We start from the raw sequence: 23,308 nt of genomic DNA, 5'->3' as shown, positions 1-23,308 counted from the left end.
CTAAAGGTTTGCTGATCTGTTGCATGCAGGTATTGTTTCTCAGGTGATTTCAAGATTATTGTTTTGAGCGCTTTTTTCTCCTGGAATAACCACCTTTACTGACTTCTTAGCGCTCTGCTTCTGCTTTGCTTGGAGATTACTCTCCAGAGACACACTTTCCTGCGGAGTGCATTCCATGGTGCTTAACCTCTCCTGGCAGCATTTTGGGTAGTTCTTAAAGAACTCAAAAGTATCATTGCCCTTTTCACACGGGAAGTAAGACCATCCTTCCACAGTCTGCACTGACTTACAGCTGGACTCACTTCTCCTTTTAAGTGATTTCAGGCTCATTTCCAGAACAGACCTGTAACTGGAGCTCTCTAGGGTCTTGAGGCAAAAACACGTCCTGATGCATAATTGCTGGAGAACTCCAAAATCTTTGGCAAGGGTGTTTCGGTAATTGGGCTTTAGAAGAAGACAGGTAACTGGGTTGTAGATAGTTGAGGATTTGCAAAGACAGCTGGCACTGCAAAGGCTAGTGAAGGAATCCCTTCTATGGATCCAAAGGCAGCCCACATGGCAATGATGGCGTACGGGCTCCAAGCAGCAAAAAATCCAATACATATGGCAACACTCATCTTGCAATGAAAGGAAAGAAGTGGTGTTAGTAAAGAGAGCATATGTAACATATTTACAAATGAGGAGCGGGGTAAGACAACATCAGAACTGATGCATCTGCCGAAAAGTCTCTCTAGGCTTTCCTCACTTCTCATCTTGTCTACTCTGTACATAGCTATTCTGTACTTGGGGAAGTTTCAGATATGCATGCCAGTTTCCACCATATCAGGAGGTTTTTTAAGGACAGCTCTAGTATCGTGCTCCTATCTGTTTCTCAAGTCAGACAAGGGCTAACATTGTCTTTGTACACATCTGAAGACAACCTAAGGCAAACTGCAGTATCAGAGGGCCTTTTCTTCTGCCCATCACCAAGAGACCTTTCTATTTTGTAGTCCCAATAATGAATTTATACAGTAAACCCTCCAGTCAGTTTGTACAGTAAACGCTCAAGTAACTCAAATTTTCACGTAAGTAGGGGCAGGAGGGGAGGGCAGGGGAGATGGGAACCAGGCTGCAGCCTGGTTCCTGGCTTCCCTGGGCTTGCAGGAGCTGGGGAAACTGACCAGCCCACCAGGGCTGATCGATTTCCTGGCTCCCAGAGTGATGAGGAGCTGGGAACCAGGGGGCAGCCTTGTTCCAATCTCTCCACTGCTTGCGGGACCTGGGAAACTGACCAGCTCATGTCTGGTCAGTTTCCTGAGTCCCACCAGCACAGAGGAGCCAGGAACCAGGTTGCCACTTGGTTCCCAGCTCTACGCTACTTGCAGGAACTGGGAAGCTGACAGGCCATGAGCTGGTCAGTTTCCCGGGTCCTGCCAGTGCAGGGGAGCCAGAACCAAGCTGCTAAGAGCCTTCTCCCTCCCTTCCCCCAGCTATGCAGCAGTCTGACAGCCACGCATCTCAGTGAAAGGAGGGAGAAGGGGCTCACAGCCTGCCTAGCTCCTGCGGGCTAAGAGACCCTTCTCCCTCCCTTCAGACAGCTGTGCAGCTGGGGGAAGGGAGGGAGAACACTCCAACCATGGGGCTCAGGGTCTCCTCATCCCACCTCCCACCCACCCCCAGCTGGCTGGCTCTGCCAGCCAGGCACTGCCCAGCCAGCTTCCAGATGTGAAGCTGGAGGTCTCCCCCACCTCCACCCCTTGTAAACATGAGAAACTTGCATTTTGAATGCATGTATCTAGGGAGACTATTGCATTAACTTCATTGTGTGTAGCATTCCTTAGAGATCAGACAGACGTTAAGCTAAACGCCGAGCCACCTATAAAACTTAATCTGTGGTGGTTCATCATATCACCTGTGTCCAGAATAAAGAATTCTCTGGGAGCTGCACAAAGGCAACTGATAGATTAGTCAGGCCACTGAATTCTAAGGACAGGGTTTTGGTTTTTTTCAAATGCATTTAAGTTTTTTAAAAAGAGTTAAAATAATTTAACTCAGCAGCTGACTCGAATGAATGAATTCACATCAAGTGATGCTGCGCAACCGATTGATGAAATTTTGATTGCTCTTTTTAAAAACATTGAAAAAGTACTATATTAACCAGAGTATAAGTACACAGCAAAAATATGAGCAAGCTATATGCAAAAATATAAACCATGCACAGACATGAGAGAACCATAAAGCAAAAATATAGACAACCACAAATCACTGATATATGGTAAATTTCCTTTACTCAGAGAGATTACAATCTTCTATGAGCCATTCTGAGGATCACTCAGAAATAAATTTTGCTGAATGCATATATGTATTCAGCAAAGGTTATATGGACTAAGACAAATACTGAGATAAATATCAGACTTCTGAAGGAGCTGAATGAGTTCTGAATGGATCAAGAGCTGCAATTTCAGAATGAGAAATGATGAATAAAATTCATTTTACCTGAAGAAGTAGAAGTGTTTTGGAACTGAATACACTCCTGTTTCCCAAAGCTTATTGCAATCAGTGCCTATATTTCTGAACTAAAGAGAACTGGTAACTAGCCTATCTGGACTGAAAACTCAATGAGTTTCCCAGGCAGGTTAAAGCTACAGACTCACAGATACTAAAATCATATTTACATTCACAAAATGCATTGGTTTATGAAAGGGTGATAGCGAGAAAGCCCTTCTAAGCCCAGACGAAACTAACACATGTACAGGCCATGCAATAAATTTGATTTTTAAGATCTGCGGATCTCTCACAATTTTAATTTGTCTTGGTGCCCTAAATTTGCAAATTTCATGAACTTTTTGTTTAATGAGAACTGCCTTGTATGTACCAAGGAAGTATTGCAGGCTTTCATAGCTATCATCATAATGCATGAATTTTTCATGGGGGATTGCAATAGCATGTAACTGTTGTCATTGTTTGCCTAGGGTCTGATGAGCTTGTGTGTGTCTTTGGGGTGCAAAGCCAGCTAATAGTGCAGTAATGTTACCGCACCAATACCTCAACCCCTCTGCAGACCCAGTTACCAGTACTGTTTTACTGTTGTTTGTGCCCCACTACAATCCATAATTTAATTAAAGTTAAAGCTGAGTTAGCAGAATGGCAAAACAAAATATTTTGGCACACTGAGGCCAGTTAAGGGAAAATGAAGGAGCAAATCCTAACTGATGTAAAATGATATGGCTCCATTTGTTTAGCTCATGATCTGTCCCTAAATCTGGAAATGATCTCTGAAAGCTTGCTGTGTCTCTAGCCAATGTTCAAGACAAGGCAGGCTCAAAGTAACATTCCTGACCACAAATAAGTCCCAGACATTTAGAACCACACTTAGAAAGTGCACAGGGAGAATTGGTGCATGAGATAATTACCACTGCACTTGCAACAGCTCTATAAAACGGCACAAATTCTGATTATTTGGGCTTTTAAGTTATTTCTACAAAAAGGTATTTATTAAAAGTTAAATGTCTATGGTGCCCTCAACTAGTCTGCAGACCCGGCTGTATGTGTTTTTTCATATGCAGTGTTTGAGTGCACATACCCTATACATACATAAGTTAAGAGACATTATATTTGTACAGAAGTTACCACCAGAAGCTCTATTGCGGAATCAGAGCCCTGCTGTGTTCAGCTCCACACAAATTCAACAAGAGTTTACTTTGTAGGCATCAGACAAAATAGGATACATAAATAGACATGGCTGAGTTGCTAATAAAAATATGCAGTCTTTCATGAGCATCAGCTACTAGCCTAGAGGATTGTGTGCTATCACATGTCATGCCTGTATCTATTTTAAATGGTAGTAAGCATGATCCTGAGAATTACAGATCAATGAATTTTTAAAGTGGTTTAAAAGAGAGGGAACCACAGAATTATAAAACAAGGTTCACAGACTTCAAGGCTAGAAGAGACCATTATGACAATTGTGTCTGATCTCCTGCATACTGCAGAACCCACAGAACCTCACCCTTTAATAGACCCCTGAGTTACTGAAGTCCCAAAATGTAAACTCTTCAGGTTACAAAGAATCCACCAAATTACACTGCTTTAAACCCGCAAGTGGCCCATGCTGCAAAGGAATGTGAAAAACCCCCAAGGTCTCTGCCAATTTGACCTAGAGAAAAAAGCTCTTCTTAAACCCAAACACAGTGTTCAGTGTGACCTGGAGCACATGGGCAAGACCCATTAGCCAGACACCTGGGAACAAATTCTCCACAGTGTCTCAGAGTCCTTCACGTGTTGTGTCCTCTCATCTGCTGTTGACAATGATTTTGGTAATGGCAAATCATACACCACTCATCTATTAAACTTCTTTTGTCAAACAATTTGGTGTCAGAGATCTGTCTTTATCAGAGCATCACCACTGGATGCTACATGAAGAGTGAACATGCACATATGAGTCTAGTCTTTCGGTCAGAAACATTTGATGTCAGCTTAGAAATGACAGGCTCTGGGCCTGCCAGCCAAGTCTTTCTCTTTCTCCCCATTTCAGAGTCCAATATGAAAAAGACAAATAATCCAAAGTTGGCAACTGAGATAAAACAAAAGGGTGAGGAAGAAAAGAGCCTGTAATCAGTTCTAGCCAAGATATTAGGCCTCTTGTTTTTCAGAGGGGCCCTGGATAGGCCACAGGCCACTGCAAAGTTCTTAGGCTCTCCAGCACAAGATATAGGATACAGTCTCTCTTTTTTTTTTTGCACAGAGACTTTGGTGAGGGCAAGTCTCTGCTAGCTCCCAGACCTCTTCCAGCTGCTTTCCCCAGGGCTCCCTTCAACAGCTTGCTCTCTTTCCAGGGCTGTCCAGTACTTAATGGAGTTTCTTCCTTTTAAACCCCTTGTCCATTCTTAACGTAACATGCAGATGCACCAGAGTTGGGCTACTCCAGCCCAAAGTGGCTCCTCAACTCCTTCCATGTTAATGCAGAGTTTATAAATACAACAAAGGGGAACTGGATGCCAAATAAACTTTTCAAAAAATATTTTGATAGAGACTATTGAAAAAAGGTCACTTTGGGCTGAGATTGGATTGTAATAGATTAGAAACTGGCAGAGACAACCTGAAGAGCTGGAATAAATTGTCAGTTTTTAACGTGGTGAAGGGTTAAGAGCGGACTGTCCACATTTCCATGCTAGAACCAATGTTTAGACCATTCAGGAAAGATCTGAAAAAATGGACTAAGCACGCAAGTGGTAGATTAATGAAGACTCAGCGGATCTGACACATACCATGATGAAGTGGTACAAAGTTAATGCAGTTAATCAAGACTTGGTGGGATCAACTAACCTAGATACATGGGCTTCAAGGCGGCAGATGTAAATTATTTTCTAATATGAATTATACTAAGAGACATAATCTAATCTATTTATACCTAAAAATGTAAGTATTGCAGAATTCTCGATCAGCTGTAACCCTCAGACGAAAGAGCTAAGTATCATGGAGTGACAGCTCAATGGAATTCACTGTTTGCACTGGTGCAAAATAGGATTAGTATCAATGTGACCTGGGTAAATTGCACCAGTGCAAACCCATCTAACTGCAGCATATGTACACCCAAGACTTGCACTGCTATAGTTCCAGTGAGGAGAATACCCCATCTCCCTCCCCACAAAACAATGCAGCTCAGCCCTCACATCCACATTCCAATACAGACAGGGCTGCGCAGTTGATTGAGAAGGTTACAAAAGCATGGTGAAAAACATTCACAAGATCAAATTGTGCAAATATTTCTTGAGTGGCAGGAGATGACTTCACTAAAATACAGTGCACTGTCAGATTTACCCAGCATTGCTCAGGTCCTTAAGTAAATTATTTTTTTGTTTTTTGGCAAATTGCATGAGAATGTAAGTGCTTCATTCAAATCATGGTGCTGGGGTGGGGCTAAGGATGAGGGGTTCGGTATGCAGGCTGCTCCAGGGAGAGAGGACTACTTCAGCCCTCTTTCAGTGCAGCAGATTGGGACCAGGTGAGAAGCACCTCTACACGGCAGCTCCAGCAGCCACAGCCAGGAAAGGGGTGCATGTCCCCTGGCTGGGGCAGGTGCAGGTCCAGCTGCCCCTGGTGCTCCCCAGCCAGAGTAAGAAGTGGTGCAAACTGTGCACTTGCCTCTGCTCCCTGACTTAGGGGAACAGCCAGCAATGTTCCCATGTAAATCAGGGTGGGGGAGCTTCAGTCCCCGCTGCCCTTCCTAAAGGGTGCCTCAGGACTGGGAGGCTCAGGGCTGGGGCAGTCCCAGATGGGGCGGGAGGGTCAGCCAACCCCTTTCACCTGCCTGATGATTCTCTCTCTTTTCTGTGTGGTTTTATGTAAAGCAAACCCATTCTAGGCACGTCCCGTTTTCCTCGCATGACCAAGACGTGACCTTAATTGAAAGTTATGATAAAAGGAAGCTGTATACCAAACTTGGTGGTCCTAGCTCAGCCATGTCTACATAAAGGCCATGTCGCACAAAGGCCATGTCTACACTTAGAAAAAACTTCGAAATGGCCATGCAAATGGCCAAATCAAAGAATATTAATGAGGCACTGAAATGATATTCAGCGCCTCATTAGCATGCTGCCAGCCCCAGCACTTCAAAAGTGCTGCAGTTCGCTCCCATGTGGCTGGTCCAGATGGGCACCAACTTCAAAATCCCCTTATTCCTATCTGCTGATAGGTATAAGGGGATTTCGAAGTTGGTGGGGTCCTTTCGAAAAGGAGCCCCGTCTGGACGAGCCGCGTGGCGGCGAGCCGCGTCAATTTCGAAGTGTAGCTGCCGCCCGCATGCTAATGAAGTGCTGAATATGCATTTCAGCGCTTCATTAGTAAACTTCGAAATGGCCATTTGCGTGGCCATTTTGAAGTTTGGGGCATGTGTAGATGTAGCCCAGGTGTTTATATCCTAAAGACACACTGATCTAATGTAGAATTGTAGCAACAAATTATGACTACTCTTCAAATTAATCCATGCACTAGGGGTGGTTACTTTCAGCTTTTGTGGTTTCAGTTCTCGTGGTCTTTTAAAGCCAGCTATACTTGACTGATGAGTTTGCTAGCATTCACAATTCTATCAGATTCCCAATGTTACATTTAAGTTGTGTCTACACGTGCACACTACTTCGAAGTAGTGGCACTAACTTCGAAATAGCGCCCGTCGAGGCTACACGCGTCGGGCGCTATTTCGAAGTTAACTTCGACGTTAGGCGACGAGACGTCGAAGTCCCTAACCTCACGAGGGGATCAGAATAGCACCCTACTTCGATGTTCAACGTCGAAGTAGGGACCGTGTAGACGATCCGCGTCCCGCAACGTCGAAATTGCCGGGTCCTCCATGGCGGCCATCAGCTGGGGGGTTGAGAGACGCTCTCTCCAGCCCCTCAGCTCACTGGTGGCCGCGTGCAGCGTCCCCTTAAAGGTCCCCTCCCCCGCCCTGACTCTGCAGGAAGCTGAGGGAACGTGCAGGCTGCAGCCTGCACACGCGGCCAGCCTGCACCACCCTCAGCCCCACAGAGCTGTGATGGCTGCCCGGCAGCCCCCCCAGCACCCCCAGGGGACCCCCCACAAGGGGAGCCAGGACAGCCAGCCCAGCCAGAAGGGCAGCCAGGCTGGGAAGCGGCAGCGGGGCCCCTCCTGGACGGAGGCTGAGCTGCGGGACCTGCTGGGGCTCTGGAGCGAGGAGGAGGTGCTCCAGGTAATGGGGAGCAAGAGGCGGAACGCAGATGCGTTCGCTCAGCTGGCCGACGGCCTGGCTGCCCGGGGTCACCCTGCCCGCACTCCTGACCACGTCAGGAGTAAGGTCAAGGAGCTGCGGCAGGGTTACTCCCGGGCCCGGGATGCGGCCAGCCGATCTGGGGCCGCCCCCGTCACTTGCCCCTTTTACAGGGAGCTCAGGGACATCCTGGGCTCCCGGCACACCTCCTCCCCTCCGGCCACCCTTGACACCTTGGCTGACGAGCCCCAGCAGGCCCTGCAGCCGGAGTCTGCCCCGGAGGCAAGCCCCGCACCCCGGGGGCCCCCCCCGGAGGCCACCCCCGGGACATCGCGGCAGGAGGAGGAGGAGGAGGAGGAGGGGGGCTCCTCCTCCGCAGAATCCAGCCTGCAGATCCTCCTCCTGCCATCCCGGAGCAGCAGCAGGGCCTCCGACCCCCGGGGATCTCCGGACCGTGGGAGCGGACCGAAAGGTAGGTACCCCCCTCTGGTGGACACCCCTGGGCTTGAGGGGTGGGGGTAAGAGATATGTGTCCAGGGCCCCCCACATGCTCACATGGCCATGGCCCCAAGGACACCAGGGCCATGGCCCTCACAGCACTGCATCCATCAGCCCCTGCCCCCGCCCACCCCGCATGACAGTGCCATGGCCCATCCCCGGGCCAGGGGGGAGCGGAACCTCGAGGGGCCCCCGGGCGAAGGGGGTGGGACACCCCGCAGCAGCAGCATGTGATGGAGTTGGGGGAGTGCCAAAGGGAGACTCAGGCTACATATGAGCAACAAGAGACGAATAGCTCCCAGGGGCAAAGGAGGATCCTGGGGCTACAGCTGGCAGGTGACACTTCTGCCCTGAACAAACAGGAGGCAGGAGCCGACCTGGCTTGGAATTGGGGGGCGAGGGCGGGGCCCACAGGTAGAGGCTAGGGGAAGGGAGAGCTGGAAGGCAGCCAGCCTGAGGAGGGGGAAAGCTGCATCCCCGAGGGGCACCCCTTGGGGTCTTCTCCCCACGACGGGTTGGAAGGACTGTCTCTTCCGACAGCTGGTGCTATCACTCCTGCCAGAAACTGGGCATCTGTGGCCTAAGAAAGCTCTCCTGCTCTCAGACCCTGCGGGGTGAAGTGAGAGTCGCTCCCACCAGGGGATGGGGTGCAGGGCAGGGGGACCCCTGAACCCCATCCATCACAGCAGCATGTCCCGGGGACGGGGATGGGGAACCTGCAGCACAGGGCTGGGGGGACAAAGGCCACGGCTCGGGGCCCACACTAACACCTGTCTCCATTCTTCTTCCCCCCCTCCTCTCCTGTGTCCTGCACCTGCACCATCAGAAGGACCGGAAGAGAGCGCCGGTGAGGCGTCAGTCGTCCCGGAGAGCCCTCTGGGACCATCACTCCAGGACAGCCCCTCGGCCGAGGACCGACTGGCCCCACGGCGGGCTAGACGGCGGACCCCGCGCCTCCAACCGCCGACGGCGACGGACCCCCAGCTGCTGGCCATCCACCGTCGGCAGCTGAAGGTCGCGGAGCAGCACCTCCAGCTGCAGGAGCAGGTGCTGGCCTGGCGCCAGGAGGCATGGGGGGCCTACATGGACACATTTAATCGCCTGGTGGACTACCTGGCCCCCCATACCGCACCGGCCGCAACATCGCCCGCCCAGCCTGCTCCTGCAGCCCCACCACCAGCTGCTCCGCCCGTCGCCGTCCCGTCCGCCGTCGCTCCGCCACCCACCGGCGAGGGCCGGAGCGCCGAGGGACCCCTGGAGCCACCTGACACTCGCCGGCCACCATACCTTCTGGTCCAGGCCGCTCCCACCCAGCCACGGACCAGGCTGCGAGCGCAGCGGGGCTCCTGGCCGGCAACGCCCAGTGCCGGGCTATAGGGGCGAGGGGCCCGGGACGTGGCCCCCCCCCTTGTTTATAGTTGGACCCTGTTGTTTTTGGCCCCCCGTTTGCCCCGTCCCCCCCATGTAAATAGTTCTCCCCTTTATCCTCCCTGGTTTTCTTTTTATTATGGTGGACAGTTGTTTCTTTGTATTGTTTTATTTTTGTACATATTGCTTTTGTTGAACGTTTGTATCTAGTTTTTGGTTTGTGGTTCACATATTTATTTACATAAAAAAAAAAAAAGTTTCAGAAAGAAAAAAAAAGGTTCGGAAAGAAAAAAAAAGTTTACGTTCAGCCACAAGTGCATGCTGTCATTTGTCCAGGAGAAGTGGGGCGGGGGGTGGTGGGGTGCTCCATGGTGTGGGAGTTGGGGCAGAAGTGTGGGGGAGGAAGGGGCGGGCAGTAGGGGGCCTGGGCAGAGTTCACCCCGCGGCCTGTTCATCAAAGTGGGCCCGCAGGGCCTCCCGGACCCGGGTCCCCTCGGGGTCCACTTGCCGACTGGGGGCAGCAGGTGGCTGGACATGTGCCCTGGCGGCCTCCGCAGCCCAGCCCTGGAAAAAGGTCTCCCCCTTGCTCTCGACCAAATTGTGCAGGGCGCAGCAGGCACCCACAATCTGGGGGATGTTGTTGGGGCCCGCATCCAGGCGGGTCAGGAGACATCTCCAGCGTCCCTTGAGGCGGCCAAATGAGCGCTCCACCACCTGGCACGCGTGGTTCAGGCGCTCGTTGAAGCGCTCCTGGCTAGCGGAGAGATTGCCCGTGTAGGGGTGCATGAGCCACGGCCAGAGGGGGTAGGCCGCATCTGCGATGACGCAGAAGGGCATGGTGGTGTCCCCCAGAGGGATCTCCCGCTGGGGGATGTAGGTCCCCACCTCCAGCCGGCGGCACAGGCCCAAGTTCCGGAAAACCCGGGCGTCGTGGGTGCTGCCAGGCCAGCCCACATAAATGTCCTGGAAACGTCCCCGGCTGTCCACCAAGGCCTGCAGGACGACAGAATGGTAGCCCTTGCGATTCAGGTATCGTCCTCCACTGTGATGCGGGGCGCGGATGGGGATGTGAGTCCCATCCAGAGCCCCGAAGCAGTTGGGGAAGCCCAGGGTGGCAAAGGCGGCGATGGTGGCATCTGGGTCCCCCAGCCTCACGAGCCTGTGCAGGAGCATGGCATTGATGGCACGCACAACCTGCAGAGAAAGCACATGGGACAGCACCAATGAGGGGTGAGCAGGGTGTGCGTGGCCCTGCCCTGCCCTGCCCTGCCCTGCCCTGGCCCCCCTGCCCTGCCCTGCCCTGGCCTCCCCTCCCCTGCCGTGCCCTCCCCCCGTGGGTTCGCTTACCTCCATGAAGACAGCCCCGACAGTGGCCTTGCCGACACCAAACTGCTGGCCCACGGATCGGTAGCTGTCTGGAGTGGCCAGCTTCCAGACAGCGATGCCGACCCGTTTCTGCACTGTGAGGGCACGCCGCATGGCAGTGTCCTGGTGCCTGAGTGCGGGGGTGAGCCACTGGCACAGCTCCAGGAATGTCTGCCGGGTCATCCTGAAGTTCCTGAGCCAGTGGTCATCGTCCCACTCCCCAAGCACCAGCCGCTCCCACCAGTCGGTGCTGGTGGGGTAGCTCCACAGCCACCGGCGTGTGACGCGGGGGGTGGGGCGGGGTGCTGCAGGGGTAGGGGTTGAGCCCTGCTGCCCTGGGGGCATCTCCTCCCCTGGGGCAAGGAGGTGCTCAGCTGCCTCCCGCATGGCATGGGTCAGGGCAAGCTCTGCTCCTGCCAGGAGGGCTGGGTGGACCTCCAGCTGCTGCTGCTGCTGCTGCTGCTGGGGGTCCATGCCTGCGTCGCCCGGGGTCTGCGTGCCTATGGCTCCTCAGACCGCGTGCTGTGCAGGCTGAGTGTGTCTGGGAGGGGCCCTTTAAGGGAGCGGCTAGCTGTTGCCCCGGAAGCGCTAGTCCGCCCGGTGACCCTGTCTGCAGCTGTGCCTGGCATCCCTATTTCGATGTGTGCTACTTGGGCGTGTAGACGTTCCCTCGCTGCGCCTATTTCGATGTTGGGCTGTGCAACGTCGAAGTTGAACATCGACGTTGCCGGCCCTGGAGGACGTGTAGACGCTATTCATCGAAATAGCCTATTTCGATGTCGCCACATCGAAATAGGCTACTTCGATGTAGGCTTCACATGTAGACGTAGCCTTAGTGTCTAAAGTTTCCTCAACCAAAAACATTTTGAATCAAATACAAGGTTCTGATCTTTCGCATTTGGGTTCCAAAGAAATATTTTAGGTAGGCTGGGTCTACACATGCCCTCTCCTTTTGAAAGGGGCATGTTAATGAGCAGGTTTGAAATATGCTAATGAGGTGCTGCAATGAATATGCAGTGCCTCATTAGCATAATGGTGTCTGCGGCAATTCGAAAGTGTGGCTTTTTGAATCGCGTGCTGCCTGTAGAGACTGAACCTTCTGAAAGGACCCCCCTCAGTTTTCAAAAGCCCTTCTTCCGATCACTAGATAGGAATAAGGGCTTTCAAAAACTGGGAGGGGTCCTTTCAGAAGGGCCTATCTCCACGGGTGGCCTGCGATTCGAAAAGCCACGGCAGCTATTATGCTAATGAGGTGCTGCATATTCATTGCAGCACCTCATTAGCATATTTTGAAACTGGTCATTCACATGCCCCTTTCGAAAGGAAGGGGCACGTGTAGACCCAGCCACAGTGAAAAGATAGAGTATTTGTCCTTCTCTAGAAAGATAGCATTTGACCATAATATGCTGGTTATTTAGAAATCTATGCTTCTCTTTATCCAGAAGTTATCATTCAGCTTCAATGATTTATTAATATGCGTGTATAGTCCTTTTACTCATATATCAGCTATACACACCACAGTAAAGTGACTCTAAATGGATGTAACTTCCACACAAACCTGGGGAGATCTTATGGGTCATCTAACCTATCCCCCTCCACGATGAGATGAATTTAATTATAGCTCAAACACTTTTGGTAAGTGGATGTAATTTCTGGCCTTGAATATCTTCTAGTGAAGGTGATATCATCTCTCTTGGCAAACTGTGCACCCATTTATCCAATGAAAGCCCTGACAGGACATTAGACTCAAGCAGGAACAGACTTTGTGACCTTCTGATAATCTAACTGTGGGCTTTAAGCCAACTCTTCCACACACGAAAGTGAGAAAGCTAATGATTTCTCTAACTTTAGACTCAGGCTGTAATTCAGCATTGCTGAAACTGCAGGAGCAGCAACTATGAGGACACTAACCCAGAAAGGGTCACAGAGAAATATGACTCTGGATGAGGTACAATTTGAGGAGGTGACTTTGAAGAACACTTGTAAGCCTAACAGAAAGGATATGAATAATTTTAGATTGTTAAGACACCCTTTATAAGTAATGAAATCACTCCACAAGGCAACAAATAACTCTCTGAGGTTTGTTATGAGTATCAAGATACTCAGACCTTAATCTCATTCCATCATGATCCCAAGCCCATTGAAGGCAATGGAAAGATTACTTCTACTGACTCCAGTGGACTTTGGTTGAAACCTCTATTTACCATGGGCCCACTGCTGCAGAGCAAGAATTTAAATAAAAAACAACACTAATAAAGATTTTCTTCTGATGACTGTAATGATTCATGAGAAATTATTATTGTTTATTAAGTTAACACCTATCCAATTTGTATCCCATCAGCATTCCTATAGACATCAGAAGATGAACCCTGTCCTCAAAAGCTTAAAAGTAATTGAAACCAAAACTTGACAAGTTTATGAAAGAAACAAAATGTAAAACTCTCTCTCTCTCTCTCTCTCTCTCTCTCTCTATATATATATATATATATATATAGTGCAGAAACATTTTATTTTATGTATTTGTAGAGAGGCTGTGACTGGAAGCCCCAGAATGAATTGAGGCCACATTGTGTTAGGTACCATACTTGGCCATGATGAAATGTCAATCTCTGCACCAAAGGCTTAACACTCTATATGATATAGTAGTGACCCATATATTTTTTCCAAATGGGATATTTCCAAATATCCAGTGCTTGCCCAAATTTTGCTCATTATTCCTTAGTGAATGGTGAAGTCTGTAAAATATATAATCGCTTGGCTCGTTGTTAGGACTCAAAAGAATACACATTTCAAGTGAAGATAATGTCTTCCTATGTAGTGCTAGCAGAGGCAATGCATTGCGAGAGGGCAAACAGGGTCATCTGCCACCCCAGACTTAACTCTTTGGTTTGTACCAAGCATGCTTAAATAGACTGGGTATGCTCAATAACAACCGCTGAAGCTGCTGCTCTCACTCTGCCCTTACTTGTGCCCCTCCCTCATAAGCTTGGCAAGTATAGGTCATCCCTGAGTGCTGGAAAATATTCACTCCTGGCCTTCCTGTGAGTTTGGGATCACTGTACAATAGGATCTGAACAATACGGCTTGGCTTGGAGGTAGATTTTTTAAAATAAATCTCTGTGCACAAACAAATTAGGTATGTATGCACTTTTCCTACACAATATCTTTTCCATCTCATCCCTCAATGATCAGCATGCAAAACTCCTCTGTGCATGTAGAAACCAGCACTTTTGCATATAATTTTCATGGGCATAAAATTCTTCACGGAAGCTATTTCTCTAGCAAAGTTGCATGAAAGCAAATAAAGGCCACATGCAGGTTTTTGTACAGGCATTTTAAATAGATAATATCTACATACCATGCTGGTTAAACAAATATGAAGGAAAGAACAGTAAAGAACAGGAAGGGGAAGAATCGGATCATGTAGGATTTTTGGTACTATTAATTACTAATTTATTTTATAGGTTACATTAAGGTCAAGCACCAGAGGAGGTGTAATTAGTATTGGATTGCAATTTACAGTAAGAAAACTAGCTGGACCAATAAAAAAGGAAGGACCCAGGGAACTACAGACCAGTTACCTGACATGAATCCTGGACAAAATAATAGAATAGTTAATCCTCAATTAATAACAAATTGAAGCTAAAATACAATGTATATCTGTCAACATGCTTTCATGGAAGGTAGGCCTCATCAAACAAGCCTGTTTTCCTTTTAATGACTGCACGGGTCTAGCCGATTAAGCCAGCTATGCTGATTTAATCTCTATGGATTTTTTGAAGGCATTTGGCTTAATACTATCATGATGGAAGCATTTACTTTACGTACACATTAGGGCTGTGTCTACACTTGCATTCCTCTTTCGAAAGAGGTATGCAAATGAGGGAAATACACAGTGCAGGTGAGGCACAGATTTGCATATCTGGCACCTCATTTGCACATTATTATTTCAAAAGAGCTTAAAAGGGAAGAGGGATTCTTTCAAAGATAGGGTTTACTTCCAAAAAATCAGTGTCTACACTTGTTTTCTTCTTTCGAAAGAAGCTCTTTCAAAATAAGAATATGCAAATGAGGTGTCAGGTATGCAAAGCTGCACCTCATTTGTATTTTTGATTTCCCTGATTTGCATACCTCTTTTGAAAGTGGAATGCAAGTGTAGACCCAGCTTAGAGGAATTAAAACTGACTCACTGACAGATCTCAAAATGTAGTTGTTAATGGGGAGACATCAATGAGCAGGATTGTCTCTAGTGGGATCTCTCAGTATTGGTCCTTGGTCCAATTCAAACGGTTTTTTTTAATCAAACTATCTTGCCTGAATGAGCAAATTAAAATGATTCCTGAAACAAAGTAGGAAGAAGGGTTCTTTCAAAGATGGAGTTTATTTTCAAAAGAGCCCTGTCTATACTGCTTTTTTTCTTTTGAAAAAATGTCTTCCAAAAAGGGATTATGCAAATGAAGCACAAGATATGTAAATCAGTGCTTCATTTGCATTTTCAATTTCCCTCATTTGCATTCCACTTTTGAAAGAGGAATGCAAACGTAGACGTAGCCTCTAAGTTTTTGGTTTTTCATTTCCTGGAAGAACCAACATAATTAATAGTGACTTCCAGCTAGGATGGCACTCTCGAGTTCTCTGCTGAAACATATGGGATTTACCTGTTTGTGAGCTCCCACAATGGTTTTAGAAGGGAATACAAATACGTATCTCCATGCAGAAATCAGAACAGAGCAATAAACAATGCAGTCCACATATATTTTATTGGACGGTGTAGTGCAGTTACTACTAATAAAAGCACAAGTATTTCACCAACCTGAGCCTCACAAAACTTAACGTATCACTGAGGCATTTGTTCTCCACTAGATGTTCTTAATAACTTGATTTTGTCACCACCACATGAGAGACAAGCACCACAGGTAGAAATAGCTTACCTTTGATTCAAACATGAACACAAGGTTAATTATAATAAATGGATGTTAGAACAATTTGTCTTTTATAGAAACCTTTTTATGATTTTTGTTCGTTTCTAAACAGTGTGTTCTGGAAAAATTAAACCTTAAATCTGAATGCTTTCAATTACAGTATTGTCCTGAGAGCTCAAATAATAGATCAAAAAGAGGCTGATACTAATGATATCATTTGAAGTACATCGGCAAAACCGTGGTTTAAAAATGCATAGCTAGTTCCTGCTCCCAGGGAGTTGGGTTCGTAAGAGTCAAGAGAGACCTGTTTTAGGTACTGTGGTCTGGCTGTTCAGTGGATTTAGTCATTTAACTTCCATTAGAATCAGTGTGAATTAGGTGCTTAAAACCTCCTCAGGATCTGGATCTATAAGCCTGATCCAAGTGTCAGTGGCTCCAGCAGGGGCCTTATCAGGCTCCAGAGGCACATCTCAAATGTGACGTCGCCAGGGTACTGAAGCAAGAAGGGCTGATGTCAGAGAGGGTCATGGCACGAAATGACAGAAAAGAGGCAGGAGGAGAGAGAAGCCACACTTGGAAGGAGACAGAAGGTACATTGTATTGGGTAGCTGTAGTGAAAATTTGCTGCATGGAGGAAGAGGTAAGTGGCAGTCAGTGTTGTTATGGAGGTTGAAAAGGAAGAAAGGAAATCCCCCACTTCACCTTCCCGCAGCTATCGACCAGGCTGTTGGGAAGAAAGAAGTAGCAGTTATGTAGGGATAAATATTTAGTTTCAGGTGCATTTTGGCCAGATGATCAGCATTTGGCAGGTGAGAATCTGGCTCATTTAGATTTTGCTGTGAACCTAAAACCATAAACGAAGACCACTTTAGATGATGGCTCATTCAAAATATGCAGGAAATGGACAAAACTGGGCAACGTTTTTCAGCAGCACCTCAGCATGGCTTTTTTCCTCCTCTTAATTCTGTCCACTTCTCTTAAGTGTTTCCCACTTATTCAGGCCATTCGGACCCTAATTCTCTACATAGTAACAGAGAGGTAGATGTCTTAGTCTGCACTCCAACAAAACAAAGCAGCAGAAATGTAGCACTTTCAAGACTAACAACAGGATTTATTCGGTGATGGGCTTTCATTGGACAGACCCACTTCTTCAGATCAATCTCATTTCCAGTACAGACTGACATTTATAAGTACAGAGGTCTAAAAAAATTGCAATAAAAACTGACAAATCAAATAGGACTGAAGGAAGGAGGTGAGAGGTGGCGGAATGTTAATTGTCCTATCTGCTCTGTGATGGCATATAGACAGCCTCCTAAGCTGAGAAAGATTCTCACCAGCAATCACAGGCTACACTACAGCAATACGAATCCTGGAACTTTTCCTTGCAACAAACCCTGCTGCCAACTTTGTCCACATATTTATTCTGGGGATACCATCAGTGGACCTAACCATGTTAGTTACAAGATCAAAGGCACATTCTTGTGCACTTCCAGCAATGCTATATATGCTATTATATGCCAACAATGCCCCGATACTATGTACATTGGATGGACTGGGCAAAACCTTCATCAGAGAATAAATGGACACAGAGCAGACATCAAGAAACTCAATACACATAAGCCGGTCAGCGAACATTTCAGTGGAGTGGGCCATTGTGTCAAAGACCTGAGAATTTGTGTCCTGGAACATAGAGAATTTAACTACAGATTAGAGCAAGAAATTTGTGAGTTAGAGTCCATATTCAAATTTGACACATTAAAAGGCGGTATGACCAGAGACATCAATTACCTCATGCATTACAAGGACTGCTTCCCTTCCTTTAATGCTTGTAATGATCTCAGACAGGACAATTAACATGCTACATTTCTGCTAATTATTTACAGTTAGCCAAAGAGCACATCAGTGTGCTAATGACAGTGGGCAATGTCCTGGCGTAACACCTCATGCTGTGCAGCCATCTGGGCCCTTCATATGCTTCCTGAGAACAGACTTGTTTCCTTTGAAGCTGAAAGTTCTGGGACTGAATTCGAGCTCTTCAGGTCCCATGTATCATAGACTCCAAGGCCAGAATGGATCATTGTGATCATCTAGTTTGACTTCCTATACAATGCGGGCCACAGAACTTCCCCCCAAAAGATTCCTGAAGCATATCTTTGAGGAAAGCATCCAATCACGGTAAAAAGTTGTCACTAATGAAGAATCCACTGCTATTGTTGGTAAATTGTTCCAATAGTAGTTACTCTCATTGTTAAAAACACACACTTTCTTTCCAATCTTAACTCACCTAGCTTCAACCTCCAGCCATTGAATAATGCTGTATCTTTTCCTGTTGAGCTAAAGGGCTCATATTAAATACTTTGTCCCCCAGTTAGGTGAATACAAATTGGCCATGTCTACACTAGCCAAAAACTTCAAAATGGCCATGTAAAAGGCCATTTCGAAGTTTACTAATGAAGTGCTGAAATACATATTCAGCGCCTCATTAACATGCGGGTGGCTGCGGCACTTCGAAATTGATGCGGCTCGCCGCCACGCGGCTCGTCCAGACGGGGCTCCTTTTCGAAAGGACCGTGACTACTTCAAAGTCCCCTTATTCCCACCTGCTCATAGGAATAAGGGGACTTTGAAGTAGCTGGGGTCCTTTCAAAAAGGAGCCCCATCTGGACGAGCTGCGCAGTGGCGAGCCGCATCAATTTCGAAGTGCTGCGGCCCCCATATGCTAATGAGGCGCTGAATATGTATTTCAGCGCTTCATTAGTAAACTTCGAAATGGCCATTTGCATGGCCATTTCGACGTTTTTGTCTAGTGTAGACATAGCCATAGATAAATAACATATAAATATAATAAATACAGCTAAATAACAGCACAGAACATGGACAGTCAGGACTCGTGACTGTAAACAAACTTTATTTGACCATGAGAAACTTAGCCAAACAACCACTTATCATGGGCGTGGCCAACTAAAACCTTGCTGGATAATGAACGTTACTGGATAAGAGAGTTCCAAATTAGAGCAGATCTACCTGTATTTTGCCACATTTTAGTCAAACTTTACAGAATGAGAAGGAATACTTTTGAAATGATAAACTTTACATAAAATAGTTTTTGCATTTCTCCATCAATTCCACTAAATATTGCATGACATAATCTCTCTACAGAAGACATGATCTGAGAGTAAGAGATCATGTGTCCATTGAAGGTATGGGAATGTAAATGGTAGAATTATTCTCACCTATCAAAATGGATTGCAATTGACACATGAAAACATCATCTAATTTAGTAGTACTTTAATATTTTCAGTAGCGGGTCTAAGTAATATGATCATCACTTGGCTCCATAACAAACTCACTTTTTTGTCCACTTTCAAGGTCGCACAGCACCCAGCCTTGTTTGGATTACCAGCTCAAGCTTTGATATGATGTCCCCACATGCGCCATGTAGCTATCACAGCTGCTTTAGGACTCTGCTGGAGCATGGAGCTAGCCTATGGTGTTGGGGAAGGTCAGCTTTGTTGTTAATTTTTTCTTTATTAAATTGTGGAGGAAGGGGATTTAATAAATTATAAAATTATATCCAATATAAAAGTTGCACAGTAGTTCTGGTAAAGGTACCTTACCTGACACCCCCCTGCCCAATAGGTTGGCTCCTTTCTCTTACAAGGTCCTGCAGCAGCTGTCACACCACTAATATAGTGCATGCTGGAAAGTCACCCTGAAGCCAGTGATCTGAGCAGGGTTGACTGTCATGGGATCTGAAAGGGAAAATAAAAAAGTAAGTTAGCAGGCCTTACCGAATGCCTCGTTAGCTAATGGGAGGAGGAGGGAGGAGGGCTGTATCACCTACTGCTGAAGTAGATGGAATTTTCACAATTTCATGGACAGTTCATCTTTCCATGAGAGCAAGTTTGCCCCGTGCTTTGATGATGGTGATGATCTGTACGCAGAACATCAGAAACAATGAAAGCACCACCAGACAGTTCTAGTTTTCACCTGCAGCGAGCAAACAAAACTCACGTGTTTGTTTCTAATCACAAAGTCTTATATATATAAGAGTTTGTACGTCTGTCTGTCTGTCACTCTGTTCAAGAACTCCTCCAGAAGAGTAAGAGGTAGGACCACCAAATTTGGTACGCAGCTTCCTGTTAGTGTAACTAACAGCAAAGTCAAAAATTGCTTGTGCCAGGACAATGGGATGTGCCTGGAATTCAACTGTTTATCATAAAATGGAAAGGGAGGGATCTGATAGGAGTGACAGTTGTTCTGGAGAATGACTCAGGGGACTGTGGGGAGGGGGAGCAGCTGCTTCAGGAACCAACTAGATAGCTGGGGTCAGGGCTCTGGACGTGGCTGGCCACAATACCCAGTGGGCCCCATCACCCCAGCCAGGAAACGTGTGTAGATGCTCTGCAGACCGTTTTTTTCGAAAGAGCAGTCCTCAAGGGCCCTGATTTTTCGATCCCTGGCCTGTTCTTTCAAAAGAGCAGGAGTTGTGTGGACACTGTCTTTCAGAAGAGCAGATCACTCTTTTGATCCACTTTTTTGTGTGCGACATGCTCTTTCGAAAGAAATTCTGTCGGAAGAGCTGTTCTGGAAGGGCTTCTTTCGAAAGATATCTGTAGGGTAGATGTAGCCAATATGAGCAGTGTCAGATTTTGAAACAGTGATTTTTAATGCACCTACTCCCCTATCTCCCTTCAATTTGTGCTGTATGCAGGTCAGCTACACCCAAGGGTCTGGCCTTTCCTCAGTGAGAATATGCATTTGTTTCACATCCATAAGGAATTCAGAAGACCACACCACTGATGCGGGCGGCAGTTGCTCCAGGGCCTGGCATTTCAAAGAGGCCCAAAGCTCTGGCTGCCACGGCAGCTGTGACTGGAACTCCAGGGCCCTTTGAAAGGATGCAGCTGCACTGCTCTGCCTGGCCCTGAAAGTGGCAGAGGGGACACCACCACAGTCTGAGTGGTACTAAGGGCTAATTGCTCTAGGCCCCGCCCCTTCTGCCCTTGGTCCCACCCTTTCAAGGGGTGCAGAGCTAGACCTCCCTCCCACCTTGCCCTAGGGCATGTGGTGGCTGTCAGCCCCACTGCAAAATAACATATTCACCAAATGGTACAACTGAACTTGAATCCAGTAAACAATTGACATTTTAGATGCAGAGAAACCAGGAATTCAAATGTGACCATTTCAGGAGTAACTTGGCTTCACTGCTCACATATGTCTCTATTCTTGCATCTGGATCTAAATTCATCCCTTGTTAAACGCGTACTTTACTTACGAGTACTCACTAAAACGAGGGACACACATACCTACCTTTGTTCACTAGACAAGTGAATCCCCCCCCCCGCTATAATGAGCCTTACCCCACTCCCCGCAGACCCAACCCACAGCAGCCTAACCCCCCTCCCTGGCTCCATGGCCACAACCCACCACAGCCTTAAACTCCCACCCCCCGCCTGCCTCATGGAGCCAACCCAACACCAGGTTTTAACCCTTCTTGCCGCTCATAGCCCCAAACTGCCCCCAAACTTTAACCCTCCCCAACTCCCCCACCAAAACCAAGGTTCACTTACCTTTCAAAAGCAGCACCACCTGCTGCCGCTCCACTGAGTTACGAGCACTTGGAACCAATCAGAGACTTTTACATGTATGTTCATGGGAATTTAGTGTCCCCCTTACAAGTTTTCACCTAGGAGCAGAAATTTGGGAACCAGTTGTGCTCATAAAGCGAGGGATGAGTGTACTTATATGGGCCACTGTGCCCATGAGGAGTCTCACTGACTTTTCTGGGACTCTTCATGAAAACAAGCGTTTACAATTGGTGGATTTTGATGCTGGACAGAGACTTCAGGATTCAATGTTAACAGCATAACCAGATATACAAAACAGTGCTGACCAGAACCTCAGCTGCCGTAAATTAACTCGGCTCAAATCATTGAAGTTATGCTGATTTGCAATGAGAATGTGTATAGGGATAGGTTCAAGGTCACAGTTATAATAAGCATTGACTTTTGTCCATTTAAGATTTTCAGCTATACTACCAGTACGCAACCATACAATATTCGCAATAACTCATTGATAATACTATTTTATGACTTCCAAAATTAAGACTGCTATTATCAAACTAGTATCGTAGATTAAAATGGAATAGTTACTTTCTCTTCTAGTTTATTGTGATGAAAACTTTGAAGTAATTAGTGTAAATAATTAACTCCTTTTCCAAAACCGGTACATTCTCATCAAATCTTTGGAATGTGAAATCACAATCACGCTTCGTAATCAAAGATTAAAAACATACTTACCATGAAAACATACTTACTAAACACTGTGTAAAGCATTCCAACAACAATGTCTGCCCCTTCTGTTAGTTTGGACTGGAATGTTGCGTTAACAAGATAGGAACCCATCTGAAAAACAAGAAAATGGGAATTCAACACTGGAGAATCTCTCTGTTGGCTTTCCATGAGATTAACAGTAAGTGGTTTGTTGTGGGGGGACTGGTTTGATTTTTCCAGTGTTTGAAATAAGAATTTTGAAGATGAACGATATGGCAAGGGGTTGTTGCTGAGGAAGGTCTGATTCCATTAAGTTGGAGGGGGTGTCCCTTTAACTCATTGGAATGAAAATATACAACAAGATTTTGTAAAAAAAAGTCTTGTGATTTTGAACATCTCCATTTTTGAGTCACATTGAAAGAGGGCTGAATTTCAGAGAGTAACTATTCAGCCTTTTCCAAGGATAAGAGGTATAAAAGGCCAAAAACCATGCAAGAAAATCTAAAATTCAATGAAAGCTGGATCACACCATGAGTCTAAGAAAACCTAAAAACCTAAGACAGGTATAATTTATACTTTTTCACCACCTCTTCAACATGTATGGTATATCAATATATACTCATACCTCTGAAGCTATCAAAACAAAAAGCAGTCAAGTAGCACTTTAAAGACTAGCAAAATGGCTTAGTAGGTGAGCTTTCGTGGGACAGACCCACTTCTTCAGACCATAGCCAGACCAGAACAGACTCAATATTTAAGGCACAGAGAACCAAAAACAGTAAGCAAGGAGGACAAATCAGAAAAAGATAATCAAGGTGAGCAAATCAGAGAGTGGAGGGGTTGGGGGGAAGGTCAAGAATTAGACTGAGCCAAGCATCTAATTCAATCTAATTCTTGACCTTCCCCCCCACCCCTCCACTCTCTGATTTGCTCACCTTGATTATCTTTTTCTGATTTGTCCTCCTTGCTCACTGTTTTTGGTTCTCTGTGCCTTAAATATTGAGTCTGTTCTGGTCTGGCTGTGGTCTGAAGAAGTGGGTCTGTCCCACGAAAGCTCACCTACTAAACCATTTTGCTAGTCTTTAAAGTGCTACTTGACTGCTTTTTGTTTTGCTAGTGTATAGACTAACACGACTTCCTCTCTGTTACTCTGAAGCTATGTATTATATTCTTTA

At 46.7% G+C, this 23,308-nt stretch overlaps 1 pseudogene; it reads right to left on the bottom strand.

Annotated features, from left to right (window-relative positions):
• Positions 1-22,265, bottom strand: LOC142008262 (uncharacterized; annotated as a pseudogene).
• Positions 22,266-23,308: the final 1,043 nt, after the last annotated feature.

The sequence above is a fragment of the Carettochelys insculpta genome, chromosome 2, assembly GCF_033958435.1.
Source record: "Carettochelys insculpta isolate YL-2023 chromosome 2, ASM3395843v1, whole genome shotgun sequence".
NCBI lineage: Eukaryota > Metazoa > Chordata > Testudines > Carettochelyidae > Carettochelys > Carettochelys insculpta.
This window is presented reverse-complemented; position numbering and strand designations above follow the sequence as displayed.